Source organism: Gossypium arboreum, chromosome 10 (assembly GCF_025698485.1).
Source record: "Gossypium arboreum isolate Shixiya-1 chromosome 10, ASM2569848v2, whole genome shotgun sequence".
Lineage (NCBI taxonomy): Eukaryota > Viridiplantae > Streptophyta > Magnoliopsida > Malvales > Malvaceae > Gossypium > Gossypium arboreum.
This window is the reverse complement of record NC_069079.1, coordinates 22,239,783-22,258,117: the sequence shown is the minus strand read 5'-3', so window position 1 is coordinate 22,258,117 and position 18,335 is coordinate 22,239,783.

Genomic DNA, 18,335 nt, shown 5'->3' with positions numbered 1-18,335 from the left:
TTATATGGTTATGTTACTTGCTATTTGCATGTGAGCTTACTAAGCATTTATGCTTACTCCTCCTTTTCATTCCTTGTAGTGTTGACAAGCCAGCTCGAAATCGAAGCGGTTGGAGGCACGCTCACACTATCCGTATACCATCTTGGCATAATGGCTTGTATATTTTGAGTATGGCATGTATAGCATTATAATCATTTTGTATATATGGTCTTATGATATGGTTATTGAGTGGTATGGAAATAGAAATGCTTGGTAATGATTAGCCATTGGAATGGCTAATCATGATCATATTTGGTATTATGTATGTCAAATTGCTAGCTAATCCATGGAAACCATGAAATAGGTAAAATTTACCATAAAATAGATTCAGACAACAGCAGTGACGTGAGTTTGAAAAATCACTAAAAATAGTAGAAATGGAATTAAATAATGAATAAGTTATGGAATCGAAGCTTGATGAGTCTATTTTCATATGGAATAAGCAAAACAGGTATATGAGCTATATTTTATGAGATGTTTAAATTTTTGTGAAACAGGGTCAGAGCGATTTCTGGATCCCCTGTTCTGACTTTGGAAATTCACCATAAATTTTACAAAGATAATTAGAAGTCACGCTTTATATGTACAGATTTCTTATTGAGTGTAGTTTTATTAGAGACAAACGGCATAGTCATTGAAGCTCTGTACAGGGAGATATCTGATTCGTAATACACAGAGGTCAGAGTAGTTGAACCCTGAAACAGGGAGACTTTAACTAATAAACTGTACTAATTGGCCCAACCAAAATTCTAGAAAAAATTAGTAGATATATATATGAGTCTAGTTTCAGGAAAAATTTACGGAATTGGATTTCGAGTTTCGTAACTCGAGATATGATTTTTAAAGCGACTATGATGCAGTTAGCCAGCTTGTCTGGAAATTTTAAAATGAATTGTATGAGTTGTTTAATTAATGAATTAAGTCCGTTAACACCTCGTGTTCGACTCAACAACGGTATCGGGTATGGGGTGTTACATTTAGTGGTATCGAGCAGGTTTAGTCGGTTCTCGGACTAACCTAGCATGTGTAAAAGTTTAGCTATACATGCCAGCGATGCGTGATAGTGTGATGTCTTCCGACTCGTATGAGTACCGTCTTATTTAGGCAGGTACTCTCCAACCGAAACTGCGCCAACCATGTTCAATGTTAAGTAAAGGTATTTGAGTAAAATTATGATTATGATAAGTCTCGGTTCAGAAAAGTATGAATAAAGGTTTATGATACATATGTGATAATATGTGAGATGAAAGTTCATGTTGTGATAAATATTCATATTTGCTTAATGCTCATATGATGTAGTGTATGTGGCTTACTTGATAAGATGAACGGAATAAATAAAAAGTAGTAGAGGTATGAATAAAGGTCATAATATCATAATACGGATGAAAATGTCCTTGTCTTGATTGGACGTTGAATGTTGATGAATGTTAATGATATACAATTTTTTATGAGATAAAGGATTATAATGAAATGAACTTATCTATGTTAAATTGTTGGACTGAATTGTATGATTGTAATGATATGTACATGATGATGCACGAAATGAAAGTTGTGATTGTGATGCAAATATCTATGTTTGTTTGGCCTTATATAATGTCATGAGCATGAATTAATTTAATTAAATGAATGGATAAGTAAAGTCATCTAGAAAACATAGAATGTATGCATAAGTATATTGTCTAAATGGGACAATAGGAAAATTGGTGTAAGCCAACATGAATGAATGACATGATTTTGATGATGTTACTATGATGATGGAAGTTGTGTCATATGTGTATGTATAAGAAAGTCGAGTCAGGGGTCCTACAACCCTCCCCTTACCAAAGTGGTACTTATAATGGAATTTCATGAGATTTGTATTGAATAAGTTTCCGGTTGAGAACCCAAAGAGCTCGATGATAGAATAATTATAAGTATGATTCGAGATTGAAAATGAGCTGATAAGTAAAGTCGAGCGAAAGTATCGGATTGACGTAAAATTATTGGAGTTATGCCTTGTCCTAGTTAGAAAAGGAATTCTCCTTGGTAAATCGAATTACTCAAGTGCAAGGTCGAGAAAAGTGTAAATCGAAATTTATTCGAACCGACATTCTTTAGTGAATGATTTAATATGAAATTTGTGACGGAGAACTAGTTGGGGAAATGATATTTCAAATGTGAATTATCCGAGTGTGACAGTTATGACCGACAGATTTAGCGATCTCTTTTGAGATGTTCTATGTGTTCACCGTTCTCGAAATATTTCTATGGCTATTGATCTTGAAGAAATTCTTGTTATATGGGAATGTCTTCTAATTTGGTGTTGGATGAAAGCATTGGTAGTCCTGATTGGTTTATAATTTATATTGCTCTATTTTATCGGGTATTCTATTTCATTTAAATCGATAAGAATTGATGAGAGAATTCATATGATATTATGATTCCGTTTCTTCTACTTGATGCTTCATCGATATATATGTATGGGAAGATATATTGATCTTGTTATATTTGATTTCAGTGGGATTAAATGATGTTTTCTTTTGGACTTTCTTTCTTTGAAGAATTATCGGTATTCGTATTTTCTCTATGAATTTGGTTTTCGATTCTCGGCATAGTATCGTATCTTGGGTTTCTTTATCCCGGATCTCTTTATTCGGATTTCTTTATTCGGTTTCTCTATCTTGGATTTCTTTATTCGGTTTTCTTGTTATCTTTGTTCCATAATTTGTCAATTATGACTCATGTTCAAGTAATCGTTCTTCATTCGTGATAATCATGTCAAATATGACTATACTTCTAATTTGATCTTGGTAATGTGGTGATTTTAGTATTGGGATTTTTCTAATTTACGTGTAAGGATTTGACATCGATAAAGGCATAGGTGATAAAAGCGCGAGTTTTAGTCGGTATGGTAAATTATTTATTTGAAAGATTTCATGTGACAATTATGTCGATTATTTTCCCAAGTCGATAATAGAATTTCATTTTGTACGGATAAAAGAGTAAATAGTTTGAGCGAGAAGTGTATATTTAATAGAAAGAGTTGAATATTAGTTTAAGTCACTACGAATGATAAGGTTTCCATCTTGTGAAAGCTGAAAAGTTTATTACATGTTGGCGAGTTCGGATAGATGAGAATATTGGTAACAAAGCGTCCGAACTAGACTAGTCTACATTGAGCAATGACTTCGACTTTCGGTAATGTATTGTTGTATGAATTGTGATGTGTTTCAAGACGGTGAAGTAATGTGATAGTTTAGAGCATCCGATGTTACATAAAATCGGAGTTGTTAAAGGGTTAAAGCCGAGCATTGGGATCTATCCAAATTATCCTTGTCAATGTTGATATTGGGATGGAAATGAGAAGGATTATTCTTGAGGCCATATCAGAATTATTTTTATGGCGGAAAGAGGAAAAATGTGATGTATCCTATTGTTAAATGTTTGGCGAGATCTATAAATCACATCGTATTGAATGAATTCCTCCTCATCGATTCATGGAATTTCAGGTCTCTTTGATTGTTGGATTTCTTGGAATTCGGTCTCCATTAAATCAAGTTGAGATCCGGGTTTTATGTCATGATATCATGGGAAATTAAGAAGGGTTGAAAATTTAAGAACGGTTGAGAGTTGAGGCGTAGCTTTTAGATCATATGAGAAATTGAAGAGATATATTGGAGGTACAGTCTAAGTGCAAGTTCTTGGCACCAAATATGAGATTAAAAGTGAAGACCACTTTTACGGTAAGATTTTCGGGGACGAAAATCCACGAAGGGGGAGAGTTGTAATATCCCGATTTTGGGCCTAGTCGAATAGTGGTTTCGTGACCACAAAATCCGAGATAGAAATAATTATTTTATGATTATTTTAAGGTCTATGATATGATTTCATGATTGTGTGAAAATTTCGTGAAGAAATTTTATGCATAAAGTGCTTAATTTGAAATTTGGGACTAAATTGAATAAATTGCAAAACTTGTGTTCTAGAAGTATTTTGCATAAAATTGAATTAGATTATTAATTAGAGGTCCTTAAAGAGTAATTTTACCAATTTCTAAGTCTATAGACAAAAATTGGACATGGATGGAATTTTTGGAAAGTTTAGTAGTAAGGGCATTTTGGTCATTTAAGGGTAAAATGAATTAAAATACAAAATTAAAAGCCAATTTTGCTCATCTTCAACCCCATGGCGAATATAGCAAGGAGAAACCATGGCTAGGGTTTTCAAGCTTCCAAGCTCGATTGTAAGTTCGTTCTAGCCTCTTTTAATGATTTTTACGTTTTTGGAGTCCTTAGCTCGATTTAGCTTATGCTAGCAATAATTTAACCTAGGGTTTATATTTGGAAAAATACCCATAGGTGAAATTTGTGTATTTTGGTGTTTTATGATAGAATATGAAGTTTTAAATTATGTTAGACAACTTGTGCTACTCGGTTTTAAGTGAAAAGCGAGCAAAAGGGCTTAATCGGTAAAAATACCTAATAGTCATAAGTACATGTTAGAGTGAGAATTTGATGTTGCCATAGAAGGAAAAATGATCAGCATGTCATAAAACATAAGAAAATATGCTGAATTTTAATTTACGAGCTTTGGGGCAAAAGTGTAAATATGCAAAAGTTTAGGGGCAAAATTGTAATTTTTCCAAAATATGATTTTGGGTCAATTTGAATAATGTGAGTCCTAATTAGACTATATTTTAAATGATAGAGCAAGGAAAACTGAAATTGGGCTAAAATGGGGAAAATACCAAGTGGTGGACGAAATGGTAAAAATAGCCATTTTAGCATCGAGGTAAGTTCATATGTAAATGTTGGTAACATAGTTATTATTTTAAATGTTTTAATGTTTTTAAATGATATGATAATTATTATGAAATATTATACTTGTGATAATTGTTTGATAATATGTCAAATTATGTGATATACTTGGAAAATATGAAATACTACCGAGTATCAGTATCGGCATTCCGTAGAAGATGGTTGAGACACATGATTGGGAAAAAGGTCCCGTTGAACCTCGGGAATGGATTAGGATACAAGTGACATGTCCTTTGGGATATTTGGGCATCCGAACTCGTTGAGTTGAGTCCGAGTTCGTGAGATGTAACTAGGCATCCGAACTCGTTGAGTTGAGTCCGAGTTCACTTATGGATCTGAACGCTGCGAGCTCGTTGAGTTGAGTCCGAGTTCACTTATGGGCGGGTTACATGGTAGCTTGGCTACATATGTGGCACTTATGTGCAAACTTTTCATGTATCCAAATTATATTCGATGTGTTCAAGCGGGTAAAGTTCTACTCAAATGGAGGAATACTCAAGATGAAAGGGACGTATTGGTAAGTGTTGTGAAATGGATAATTTGAACAGGTATGTACTTAACCCTCGGGTTGAAAACTCGATATAACAACAATATGGTAAGATGATAAATGAAAAGGTGATATGAATGTCTTGGTGATGATTATGCAAATGATGTTTTATGTTTGCTTATATGGTTATGTTACTTGCTATTTGCATGTGAGCTTACTAAGCATTTATGCTTACTCCTCCTTTTCATTCCTTGTAGTGTTGACAAGCCAGCTCGGAAATCGGAAGCGGTCGGAGGCACGCTCACACTATCCGTATACCATCTTGGCATAATGGCTTGTATATTTTGAGTATGGCATGTATAGCATTATAATCATTTTGTATATATGGTCTTATGATATGGTTATTGAGTGGTATGGAAATAGAAATGCTTGGTAATGATTAGCCATTGGAATGGCTAATCATGATCATATTGGTATTATGTATGTCAAATTGCTAGCTAATCCATGGAAACCATGAAATAGGTAAAATTTACCATAAAATAGATTCAGACAACAGCAGTGATGTGAGTTTGGAAAATCACTAAAATAGTAGAAATGGAATTAAATAATGAATAAGTTATGGAATCGAAGCTTGATGAGTCTATTTTCATATGGAATAAGCGAAACAGGTATATGAGCTATATTTTATGAGATGTTTAAATTTTTGTGAAATAGGGCCAGAGCGATTTCTGGATCCCTGTTCTGACTTTGGAAATTCACCATAAATTTTACAAAGATAATTAGAAGTCACGCTTTATATGTACAGATTTCTTATTGAGTGTAGTTTTATTAGAGACAAACGGCATAGTCATTGAAGCTCTGTACAGGGAGATATCTGATTCGTAATACACAGAGGTCAGAGTAGTTGAACCCTGAAACAGGGAGACTTTAACTAATAAACTGTACTAATTGGCCCAACCAAAATTCTAGAAAAAATTAGTAGATATATATATGAGTCTAGTTTCAGGAAAAATTTACGGAATTGGATTTCGAGTTTCGTAACTCGAGATATGATTTTTAAAGCGACTGTGATGCAGTTAGCCAGCTTGTCTAGAAATTTTAAAATGAATTGTATGAGCTGTTTAATTAATGAATTAAGTCCGTTAACACCTCGTGTTCGACTCCAGCAACGGTATCGGGTATGGGGTGTTACACGTGCTTTAAGCTCAATACATCAGCCTGAACTGCCAAGGTTTCCAAGAGATCGGCTACCTCCCGAACCTGAGCCACAACTTCGCCCATGACATAGTTTCTATCTCTAATCTGGTCCTGAGAGCAGTGAAGCTGTTCTCTGCAATGATCGTTATTTGCCTCAGAAGTTCTATTCGAATTTTGCTATCTCGTAGCGCATTCTCGAGTTCCTCTACTTTCCCTTTCAATTCTTCAATCCTGCTCAGACTAGCCTCCACCTCAATTACCGAATTACGGCTACGATGTTGATGTAGTGATCTTTCCAATTCAGCCACCCGAGCTCTAACTTCTCCTATTCGTTTTGGCTTTCTAACAAACTCTTTTTCAGAGTGTCCTCTCGTACTCGGGCATTTTGAAACCTTTTCTCCCAATGGTCAGCTTTAGTCTTTTCTTCTTTAATCTCTTGACGCCATTGCTCCGACGTTTTACCTAAACTGATAGTTCTTATCGACAAACGCAGCTTCTTGTAATCAGTTTTCAGACTATCCAAATCTTCCTCGGCCTTGTTCTTTCTCTTCTCAATTTCTCGGCCTATAGCTTGTTGATATCGATGTCTAAGCCCAATTCATCTTCTCTTCCTCTAATTGCTCTATCTTCTTCCCCAACTCCGAGTTCTTTTTCTCAAAGTCTTGTTTAATGATCTCTAACTCAGATGGGATGATCCGTAAATGCTCCTCTATCGGTTGAGTGTTCCCTTGATTCGGCCTAGGGATGTTTTCGTTGACTCTCTTACCCCACCACCATTCATTCTCGGGGGTCGTCATTGGGCCTGTGGTGAATCCTTTCATTCTTCGAGTTTGGTTCCAAGCATCCGATATCTCATGAACCCTCCTCCTATAATTGTTGTCTTTATAGGGGAACTCACATTGTGCCAACCTTTGTGTCGCCGGTATAAACTGCTTTGATCGATATTGTCTTAACACGAGTAATGGAGCATATCCAACGGCTCCCCATATTCCAGCCAGAGGGACCCAGTCAAAATCACCGCACTGATATAAGATCTCGTCGGGGATCAACCACGGAGCCCTCCATTCAACATCTTCGGCTCACAAATTCTAGAGAATAGTTATCCATTTCTCTTCTGAGATGTCGTCTCGCCTCGATGTAGCCACTAATTCTTTTAATGGGGAATAATCCTTAGAGAAAACCCGATAGGAGACCTTCTCCACCTTTTAAAAATGGCTATGAAACCAAGCTAAAAGAAGCTGTGCACAACCAATAAATCTTCCCTCGCCCGCTCTCCGACATGCATTCAAGGATCTGAAAGTTTCTGCTAGGATTGTCGGGACGGGTGTGGTACCTTTATCAAGTCGATCGAATAAATCTGAGACGGCTTCATCTATATGTCCGAGTGCCTTAGGAAAGATGATCAAACCGTAGAGGCTTAAGGCAAAAACGTCAACCGTTTTCTTTGAATCCAGGTGTGCAAGGATCAAGTCTATCAAATTCCTCCAAGGAATACACTTACTATCCCCTTTCTGCTTGATGCAGGCTGCAACCCATTACTCGCTCATCCCCGTGATATTCATCAATTTCTTCAAAAAGGGAGGGACGTTGACAGGTCTTAAATTGGCCCTATCGACCTGAATCTTCGGGTAATTAAGAAACGCCATGTATTCCTCCACAGTAGGTACTAAATCAACTCCTCCGAAGGTGAAGCAACTGTAAGCAGGGTTTCAAAACTGCGTGAGGGCCCGGAACAAGTACTTGTCCACCTTTACATCGAGCAAATAGTGTAGGTCACTGTAGTTACAGTAAAAGAGTTGCTTGACCTGGCTATTCCAACTATTCCATATATCCCTTAATTCTTGCAGGTCGTTCTGAGTCACACTGATGCGAGTGAAATCCCACAACTCCGATTCATATCCCTCGGTCAAACTATCTCCTTTCTCTTGTTGCATTCTCTCGGACCACACTCGAACAGCCGTATTATCCTCCACTCTATCAAGAAATCCTTTTTCCATGCTAAACTCTCCTATCTAGTAACCGAACATGAATCAACACCCTTTTATGATGAGATGCCATGTGATAACACAAAATACAACAAGTCAGTATTATATACAAAGAATAGAATTCATAGTAAATAAGGAATAATTAAGTACCTAATCGGGTAACCACTAGGGTTTGGTGTGGTTCTAGCTAGGGTAGGCTCTTAAGGCTCATTACATGTGGTACGGTTCTAAAGTAAAGGTACCTAAACCAGCAGATTCCTCGATCCCCACCCATTATAAGCTCATACGGACCGAGTTCAATCCAAGGGAATACATTTCCCTACGGCTATACGGAGATGAAAACCTCACGAAGACGTAGGTACGGATGTATCCCGAAAGTGATCCACTATCCTATACGGAGGTGAAGACCTCACGAAGGAGTAGTTTCTCACTCCCACTTAAAGGGGTAAAATTGACCAACAATGCAATATGATGTGCAAAAGTATAGTTAAAAGAGTCAAACAAAAAGTCAATCGTATAAAGAGATAGAGACCACAGAGAGGAAATGCAATGAAATGATGTAATGAAATGATCGTAAGTTTAAAACAGATTTTCAAATTTCGAAAAAGAACAAAAAATGATCAAATTTATGGCTCGACTCTCAAAAACTCTCTCCAGCGGAGTCGCCAAGCTGTCGAAACCATTTTTTGGGGAAATAGGATTCGACTTTGCTTGAAAGCGAAAATTAAAACGGGAGTTGCCACCGATCTTTATTAGGTGTGATCGGATCACCTTTGTTTTAATAAAACAATTTTAGTTTACTAAAACGACATTTTTGGTCTATGAAGTTCAAGAGAACAAGTTCGGGAGTCAGTTACGTGCGAGGAAGGATTAGCACCCTCGTCACGCCCAAAATTGGTACCAAATTGATTAATTATTGTCCTAAAGTCGAAAGTTGAAAATTGAGAATAGATTTAAAATACGATCCTTTTTTATTAACCTTAAGTTTAAAAAGTTCGAATTAAATCAAAGTGATTGCTAAAGATTTCCTCGTCTCGAGATATCGAAGTATCACATCCTATAAGTTAGGACACAATACCATGAACTCCCGAGTGCAAGTTTGTCTTTAATTTTAATTGGAAATTCGTGTGTTTTGAAACTCGAAAAGGATATTTGCTATTTTAGAAACATAGAGAAAAATCGAAACCCCGTAAGTTAGGGCACAATTCCTCGATGTTCCAAAATGCAAAACATTGCCTTATTTGTAAAATTTCGTTTTTGGATAGTAACGAATACGATATTTGAGCAGCGTGTATTTGTTTAGGTTAAAATAAAGCGATTTATTGGATAAGCGTATTGGGGTTTAATTCATGAAGCAATGACATAAATACAATATAATAATGAGGGTGGGCGTTAATACATGAATAACATCATGTGAACATACGATGATAATGTGACAATACAAATGAACAATTTATGGTACATACAATGATGATAATGGCTCACATACATTATTCACATGCTAACATTAGCAATTAAGGAACAAAACATATATAACAATTTAAAAATAAATAGTACAAAGCAAGTCAAATTGAATAAAATATAAAAACTATTTAAAAGCTAATAGACAAGTTTAAAATAAATAAAGTAAAAAATAATTTTTTTTTAAAATCGATAATGTATGAAGCAATTTAAGAAAAGATAATATATAACTTTTAGAACATATAATATACATACATGTACATAAAAGCATAGCATGAGTAACATAAAAATCCTATAATGAATAATAAATAAAATGTTTTTTTTAAAATGGAATTTTGAAAGGTATATGAAAACAATTTAAACTAATGAAATAAATTTTAAATAAATAATGCAAAAGACGATTTTTTTTAAAAAAAAAGCAAATGGTACTCTTAAAGTATAAATCGATGGTTTATAATTTGCTATGAATAATGTTTTCAACATAAGATAAAATAATATAAAATATATATAAAACAAAACACAATTTAACACATCATGTGAAAGACTTAAAATAAACATGCAAATTAAAGAAATATAAACAAGCGAACAGTTTACAAAAGAGAACATAAAATAAATAACATATATATATTTAACATTATTGACATATAACACTTGGAATAAACAAGCAGATAAAATAAATTTAAGATAAATAAATAAATGAACAATATGACAAATCTTATAAGTAACACATGAAGTTTTAAACTAAATAAAATATAACATCTGAATGGGCAATAAATAAAACATATAATATAACATGATAAAATAATTTGAAATAAAAAAGGGTGAAGGCTAAATTAAAATAAAAATAAAAAAAGGTACAAATCATAAAATAGAAAACTGCCAGGGACTGGATTGAAATACACGCGAAAGAACAGGGGTCAACTGGGCAATTAGCTTGACCCCCTATGCGCAGCGTTTCAATGTAAGATTTAAGTGTAGCAATAGAGAAATTATGCGGGTAAAATTTTAAAAAGGAATGGGGTTGGATTGAACACCACGAAAATGCGGAAGGACTCACCGCGTAAATAGCCCCAAGGCTACAAAACACGCGGATCCTGGCCTATGCGGGTCGAGTCGACCCGCCCCTTCCCCAAAACGACGCCGTTTTGGCGTATGGGGAAGAAAATGAAACGGTGTCGTTTCATGCAACATATTTAAGCCCAAAATTTTTTTTTTAATTCATTTGCAGCCAATTTTTGAAGAAAATTTAAAAAAACTTTTCTTTTTTCTCTGTTAGGGTTTTAAACCCCCTCTTTGTGCCGTCATCTGACCACCGCGCCACCACCGCATTCGGTGGCCAGTGATACACCAAAATAGGCTCTTTTAGCCCTCATTTTTTTATATGCATTGGAGATTTGCTCCCAAAAACGAAAGACAAGGGCTCACCCCCCCTTTTGAACTCGACCACGCCGAACGGAGAGGAGAGCTCCAACGATGCGGTCACGGGGTGGATCCGGTAAGTCACCCTTCTCTTCTTTCCTTTTATTCGTTTTATGCCCACTTTGTTTAACAGATTTGTATTAAAAGTAAAAAGAAATATTAAAGAAATAAAATGACGTGAAAATAAAGAAAATAAAATCAGAGATCAACCTTTTTGTGTGTTTTTTGCTTTGATTGCTAGTGTTCATTATTTTTTTGATTGCTTAATATGCGTAAAAAAAAACAAAGGGAACGAAAATGGCTTTTATAGCCGAATACATGCTTGTTGTTATTTCTATTTTGTCTATTTCTTTGTTGTTTCTTTTCTTTTGTTTGCTATCATTTTTGTCCTCTTGTTTGCTGTTTCTTTTTGTTTGCGTGCTAGTCTCGTTTTGCAGGTGAAGTGGGCGACGACCAGCGTCAGCGAAGCGTGTCTTGGTGGTGGTGTCTTGTGGTGGCCATTGGTGAGAGCGTAATTTGAAAAGATGGGGGCTAGGGTTGCTGAGATGTTTTGGGTAGTTGGGTTAGGGTTTCTAAACTTTTGGGCTTGTTGGGTTTGGGCTGTTTAACATTGTAAATGGACTATTGGACTTTTATTTTATTTATTGTATTTTGGGTTTTGTTTTTTGGTTTATTGGTTTGGGTTTATTTTTGGTTTGTTGGTCTGGGCCAAAATTGGCTGCTACAATTATCATATTTGAAGGAGAGCCAATTTTTTTCTTGATCACCCAATGAGACAAAAATCCCTCTTTGCAACGATCTTTGCACATCCAAATTAACTCTAAACCAGCAGAACTTACCTTGGATTTCCAGTCGAATTACTCCTCTAAAAGTGGAACCAACAAACATGCGTCAAATCCTTTTTATCACACTCTGGCAGACACGAACCAATCTTGAGCCAAAAAGGTGAAAAGACAAGACGGATCTTATTCCATTTGATAGATTGTAACAATCGATCAAAAATAATTAATTGTTTTCGAAAGAACCATGGGTACCCTTCCAAAATCTGCTCTAAATCCTCTTCATTTTCAAGCGTTATCATGAATAAATTTTGTCCTACAACATGAATCTCGAACTTCTTTTTAGTTTTCTATATACTCTTCATTTGTGCCCTCAAACTATCCGGGTTGTAAGTTTTCCTAGTCCAGACAGAACAAATCAACATCAGATTTCCAGACGAAACTACTAACGAACTTTTCACCGTTAGTTGAATCAATTCTTCTTCAAGGAGGGCTATCTCATCCCCCCTTCCATACTCCAAAAGTCACCACTCGCCTCTTTCCCAACCACAGTACTTGTTTCTTCGGGAGAAGTAAGAGAGCACTCTCGACTTTTCTAAGTGACATATTTAAAACGATGATAAGTGAACAGTATTTATGTTTGACATTTTAACATTTTACATATTAAATTAACATGGGTCTTATAATTTAAATGAAAATTATTATTTATGACAATAAATATTATAAACAAATTTTTAAAATTTATTAATAGTATTAAAGCTATACAAAATTCTTATATCAAATAAAGAACATTACACATATTTTTAATTATAAAAATGCAATATGTATTTTAACTATTAAATGTAATACATCTTGTTTAAACATCAAATAAATTTAAATATTCAAAAAATAGTTTAAAATAATGAAATTTTTTCGATTTTAAAAATGTTAATTTTAATTTTGAATATTCAAAAAATTAATTAAATTATTTTAAAATATTGAAAAATTAATATTTAAATTTGTTATATCCTACTTTCTTGTGTTTCTTATTGATAGTTAATATTTTATTTTTACATTTAAATTAATATGAGAAGTAAAATTTTATTAAAAATATTCTTCGAATAAAATTAATATATAAATTAATGTATATTTAAAATTATGCATTCATAACGAATAAATTTGTTATTTATCTTTTAATTTTTTTAAAATAAAGCGATATTTATTAATGAAAGAAATAACGGCACACGGCTCAAAAACTGACTCCAACATCTAATTAGAACCAGAAGAGAAAAGCATAGGAAACAAAATCAAACAAAATCGAAACAATCAACAAAACCAGATAAAAAGACGTACATAGAAAACAAGCAAACCATAAATGAGAAAATAAATCGCCACATGCCAAAACCCAAACGTCACAGAGCAAAGAAAATATCAGCCAAACTTTCTTCCAATCTTGCGAAACCCAAATTTGAGAGGAGTAAAGGAAGAAACTTGAAAGCTCTGAACATAATCACGGAGATTCGAAAAAACCTTTTCCAAAATCAGAGCATACTCCAAAACTCACTTATTCTGGAACCAAATCGTCCGATCCATAACAACCATATTTTTTACCGATTCGAGTACCCCATCAATCCAGTTGCACGAGACTTACCATCTCCTTCCTTCCAAAGCAAGAGTGTGAACCGCCTTGTTAATCTCTCGATGAACAAAAAGGTAAGAGACACTTTCAAAACTCTTCTCAGTAGAATGAATATTATGAATAATCGATCTGAGAATGGATTTATCTTTCGCAGATGTCTTAAGCTTTTTTTTATTACAGTCAGAGAGCCCTTCTCCAAGATAATTCGACAAAAACCCATGTCGACCGCAAAAAAAAAAAAAAAACCCTTTCGCTGGCTCATGCTTCGACCACAAAAGAATCGTCCACATTTTCAACAACGTAAGTACCTGCCCCTACAACTTCACACTTGTAGTCTCTAACTAAAACTGCAGCAATAGAAGTTCAAGAGTCTCTTTGAAAAGATGCATCAAAGTTTATTTTGATAAACCCATTATTAGGTGGTCTCTATAACTTTTCTGTCATTGAACTGGAAAAACTCTTTATATTCTCATGACTTAAGCATATCTCTTGATGATATCCTCGGATGAAACTTAAAGTTTCCTGCAATGAGAACTTGACACCTTCATAGATACATTTATTTCTATGGTACCATAGTGCCTATAAAGAGATAGATATAATCTGCTTATTATGTTCGTTACCTGCAAGAAATGTATTTACAAAATGAACTTTGTAATTCGAGGTATACCTAACCGGAGCCATCTTGATTTGAAGGCCACTCCACAATTGTCGTAAGATAGAACACAACCACAGCAGATGATCTGAGTCCTCCGGATCTTTCTTGTAAAGAGGAAAGATAACATTCGCAACTAATTTCCTCTGAGCAAGATTACAAAAATGTGGCACCAAGTTTTTAAACAACCTCCACACATGGATTTTTACTTTAGGAGGAATTTGTATAATCCATAGCGCCTTATAGAAACCCATGTAATTTTCTGTATTAGGAAGGTTGTAACTCTTATTTTAATCAAGCTCTGTAAGTAGAACTCGATAACCGCTCTTCACAGAGAACTCCCCAATAGCGTCATGCTTCCAGAACACCATATCCTCCAAACCATGGCTATTAATCGGGATGGCAAAGATACACTTTAATTGATCTTCATCAACAAAACTACCAAGAAGCTCCTTATTCCAGGTATCAGTTTCTGACTCAATTAATTGGTTCACAGTTTTCAATTGAGGAATAAAATTCTGGAATAGTAATCTACTATTTTCTAGACCAGGGAGCCACGAGTCATTCCAAATGTTAACACGGGTTCCATTGCCGATTCGCCAAATAATCCCTTCTGCAATCAATTCTCTAGCCCACAGATACTCCTCCAAGTAAATGAAGGGTAAGAACCGATCTTTGTTGATTGAATATCTGAAAACAAAAAATAATGGGCTTTAAATACTTTAGCTAAAAGGCAATTGGGCTGGGATAAAATACGCCACACTTGTTTTGCTAATAACGCCTTATTAAAAAAACAAATTTCAAAAACCCAGCCCACCAGTACATTTCGGCTTACATAACAAGTCCCACGTACTGCAATGAATGCCTTTAGCAGTTTTAGAATTTGACCACCAGAATTTGTTCATAATACCTTCTAATTTACGACATAGCTCTTTCGGCAAAGTGAAACACTGCATGACATAAATCGGTATTACTTGAAGAACCAACTTTATAAAAACCTTCTTACCACCCATAGAAAGATATTGCACATTTCAGTCATTGATTCTTTTCCTAAACCTGTCCACAAAATTAGAAAAAGCCCAATTCTTTTTCCTACAAACCATCATTGGTAAGCCTAAATACTTTTCTGGATTTGAAGCCTCCCGAACACCCAAAAGATTAACAATTATCTCTTTGACGTTTGACTCCACATTGGCACCAAAGTAAATAAGGGATTTATCAAAATTTATTCTTTGTCCCTAAATCGCCTCATACTCCCAAATAGTATTACGGACCACATTAACTCCTTCACTCAAAGCGTCCCCAAAAAGAATGCAGTCGTCTACAAAGAAAAAATGGTTTATCAATAATCCTTCCCTACCGATAAGAGCACATCTCATCAACCCTTTTTGTTTGGCCTCATTAAGCAAACTAGAGAATCCTCAACACAAATTAGAAATAGATAAGGGCTTAAAGGATCGCCCTGCCTTAACCCTCACGACGGCGTAAACCAATCACTCATATCCCCATTGAGGCACACAATATAGCTGACATAACAAATGCATCTCATAATAAAAACAACCCAATCAACATGGAAACCTAATTGAATCATCATTCCAGCTAAACAGTCTCATTCAACACAGTCATACGCTTTACTCATATCGAGTTTAAGCATGAAATTACCTTTCTTCCCTTTCTTCTTCTTTTTAAAAGAGTGTAAGGCCTCATAAGCAATAAGCACGTTATCATAAATAAGTCTTCCTGGGATAAACGCTCATTGAGCTTCGTTAATGCAACATCCCAAAATCCTACTTATACGATTCACCAAGACTTTCGCAATGATCTTATAAATAACACTACATAAACTTATATGTCTAAATTGAAAGAAATTCATTGGTTTCTCAACTTTAGGAATTAAGACAATATGTGTTTTATTAATCTCTCCCAATTCAGATTCACCACTTAAAATAGATAAACAAAATTTAGCAATATCAGGCCCAACAATGTGCCAATGCTTCTAGAAAAAAAAGCAGAAAAATCGTCATTACCAAGAGCCTTTAATGGTGCCATATCTTTGACAATAGTTCCAATCTCCTCCTTAGTGAACTGTTTGAGTAGTTCCACATTCATATCCGTAGAAATCCGTTTCTCCACAATCCCGAATAACTGATCATTTGCACCCGCCTCTTAAGTCGAGAATAAATTACCAAAGTACTTGACAGTAAGTTGAAGCATCTCTTCTGTTGTAGAAGCCCATTTACCATCGTCCCCTTCCAAACCGTTAATCATTCCTTTATTATGTCGTTGCACAGTTATTTTATGAAAAAAAACTCGTAGTCGAATCACCATTTTTTAGCCAATTAATACGGGCTCGCTGCTCACAAAATACTTCTTCTCGGTCAACCTCCAAATTAAAACCCAGTTGAACATCCATAATTTCAGCTAAAATCTTATCGATAGGATCCTGGCTATACAAGTTGTTTAACCTTTCTTCTAAACCAATCTGACTTTTCTTTTTCTCCCTATTTCTGGCCCGGTCCCATTGATAAAGCTGCTAGCCCAAAATCTCAAGCTTGTTCGACACACTTCCTGATAATGAGTCTCATTTTCTTTTAACCACCTTCACAAAAGAGTTTTCAAGACACCATTTGGCCTCAAAACGAAACCTTTTAATCACATTAGCTTGTTCTATCCTTTGCTTTCCAATGGTATTCAATAGAATAAAATAGTAATCCAAAAACGCATGGCTTGAGTACTCCACCTGGTAGTTCAGAAAAAGATTCAACCATTCCAAAGAAACAACCCCTCGATCAAGCCTCTCCATTATATTTGTTGACAAAAATCTCCCTCGCTCCCACGTAAACCACCTACTCGTGTAGCCTAAATCATTTAGACCACAATCCTCCAATATGGTTTGAAACTCTTTCATTTGACGTTCTGATATAAGGCAACCACCTTTTTTTTCTCAAAAGAACTCATGATCTTGTTAAAATCCCCCATTACCACCCAAGGAACCTATTGATCATGAGCCAACTGTCGAAGTAGCTCCCAAGATCCGCTTCTATACCTTTCTTCTAGATGCCTGTAAAATACCGTAAACCTCTAAACATCAATACCATCATTATTTTGGACCTCAACATCAATGTGACAGCAAGAGAAACTTTTGAGCCGAACCAACGAGTTCCCTTTCCACCCCAATAATAAACCACCTTTAGAACTTGACACCCCAATATCAATTCCATCTAAAAAACCGCACTTCAGTCTAACCATTTTCATCATTTTCGAACTCAATTTTGTTTCTATTAGAAACAAAATTTGGGGATTAACGACTTTTAGTTTGTTCTTGAGCCTATTAACAGTTCGTGATCTCCCCAAACCACGAACACTCCAACTTAGGATCTTTATAGCTTTCGGCTACTTTGTTCAATAGAGCTAGCCGTTACAACAAGCTAAATTTCTTCCGAGCTGTTTCTAAAATTAGTTGTTGAATCCTCCATAACCCTTTGATGTTTCTTCCCTTCTAAAACAATTAATGGGTCATTTTCCTCATTCAGCATCAAATCCATTGGCCCATTATCCCCCACATTTTCAGTCAGAACCCACTTACCCAAATTATGCCATTTTTCCTACCCTTTAAGTGATATATTTTGACTAGATTCCAAAGGCATAGAATTAGGAATTAAAGATCTTATCCCCAAATCACCCCATGAATTTCTCCCAGTATCACTCTCCCTACTAAAATTATTGTGCTGATTATTCCTTTCCAAATCTGTATTGCTGCAAACAGAATCGTCCACCGCACGTAACCACCGACTCACCGTACTATTCCTTCGGTGTGCTACCACCCTTAAGGAGATGTCCCACCCAAAGACAATTTTACCTGGATCAATTCGTAGTCGCAGTAGGCAAAAACTCTCGCCCCA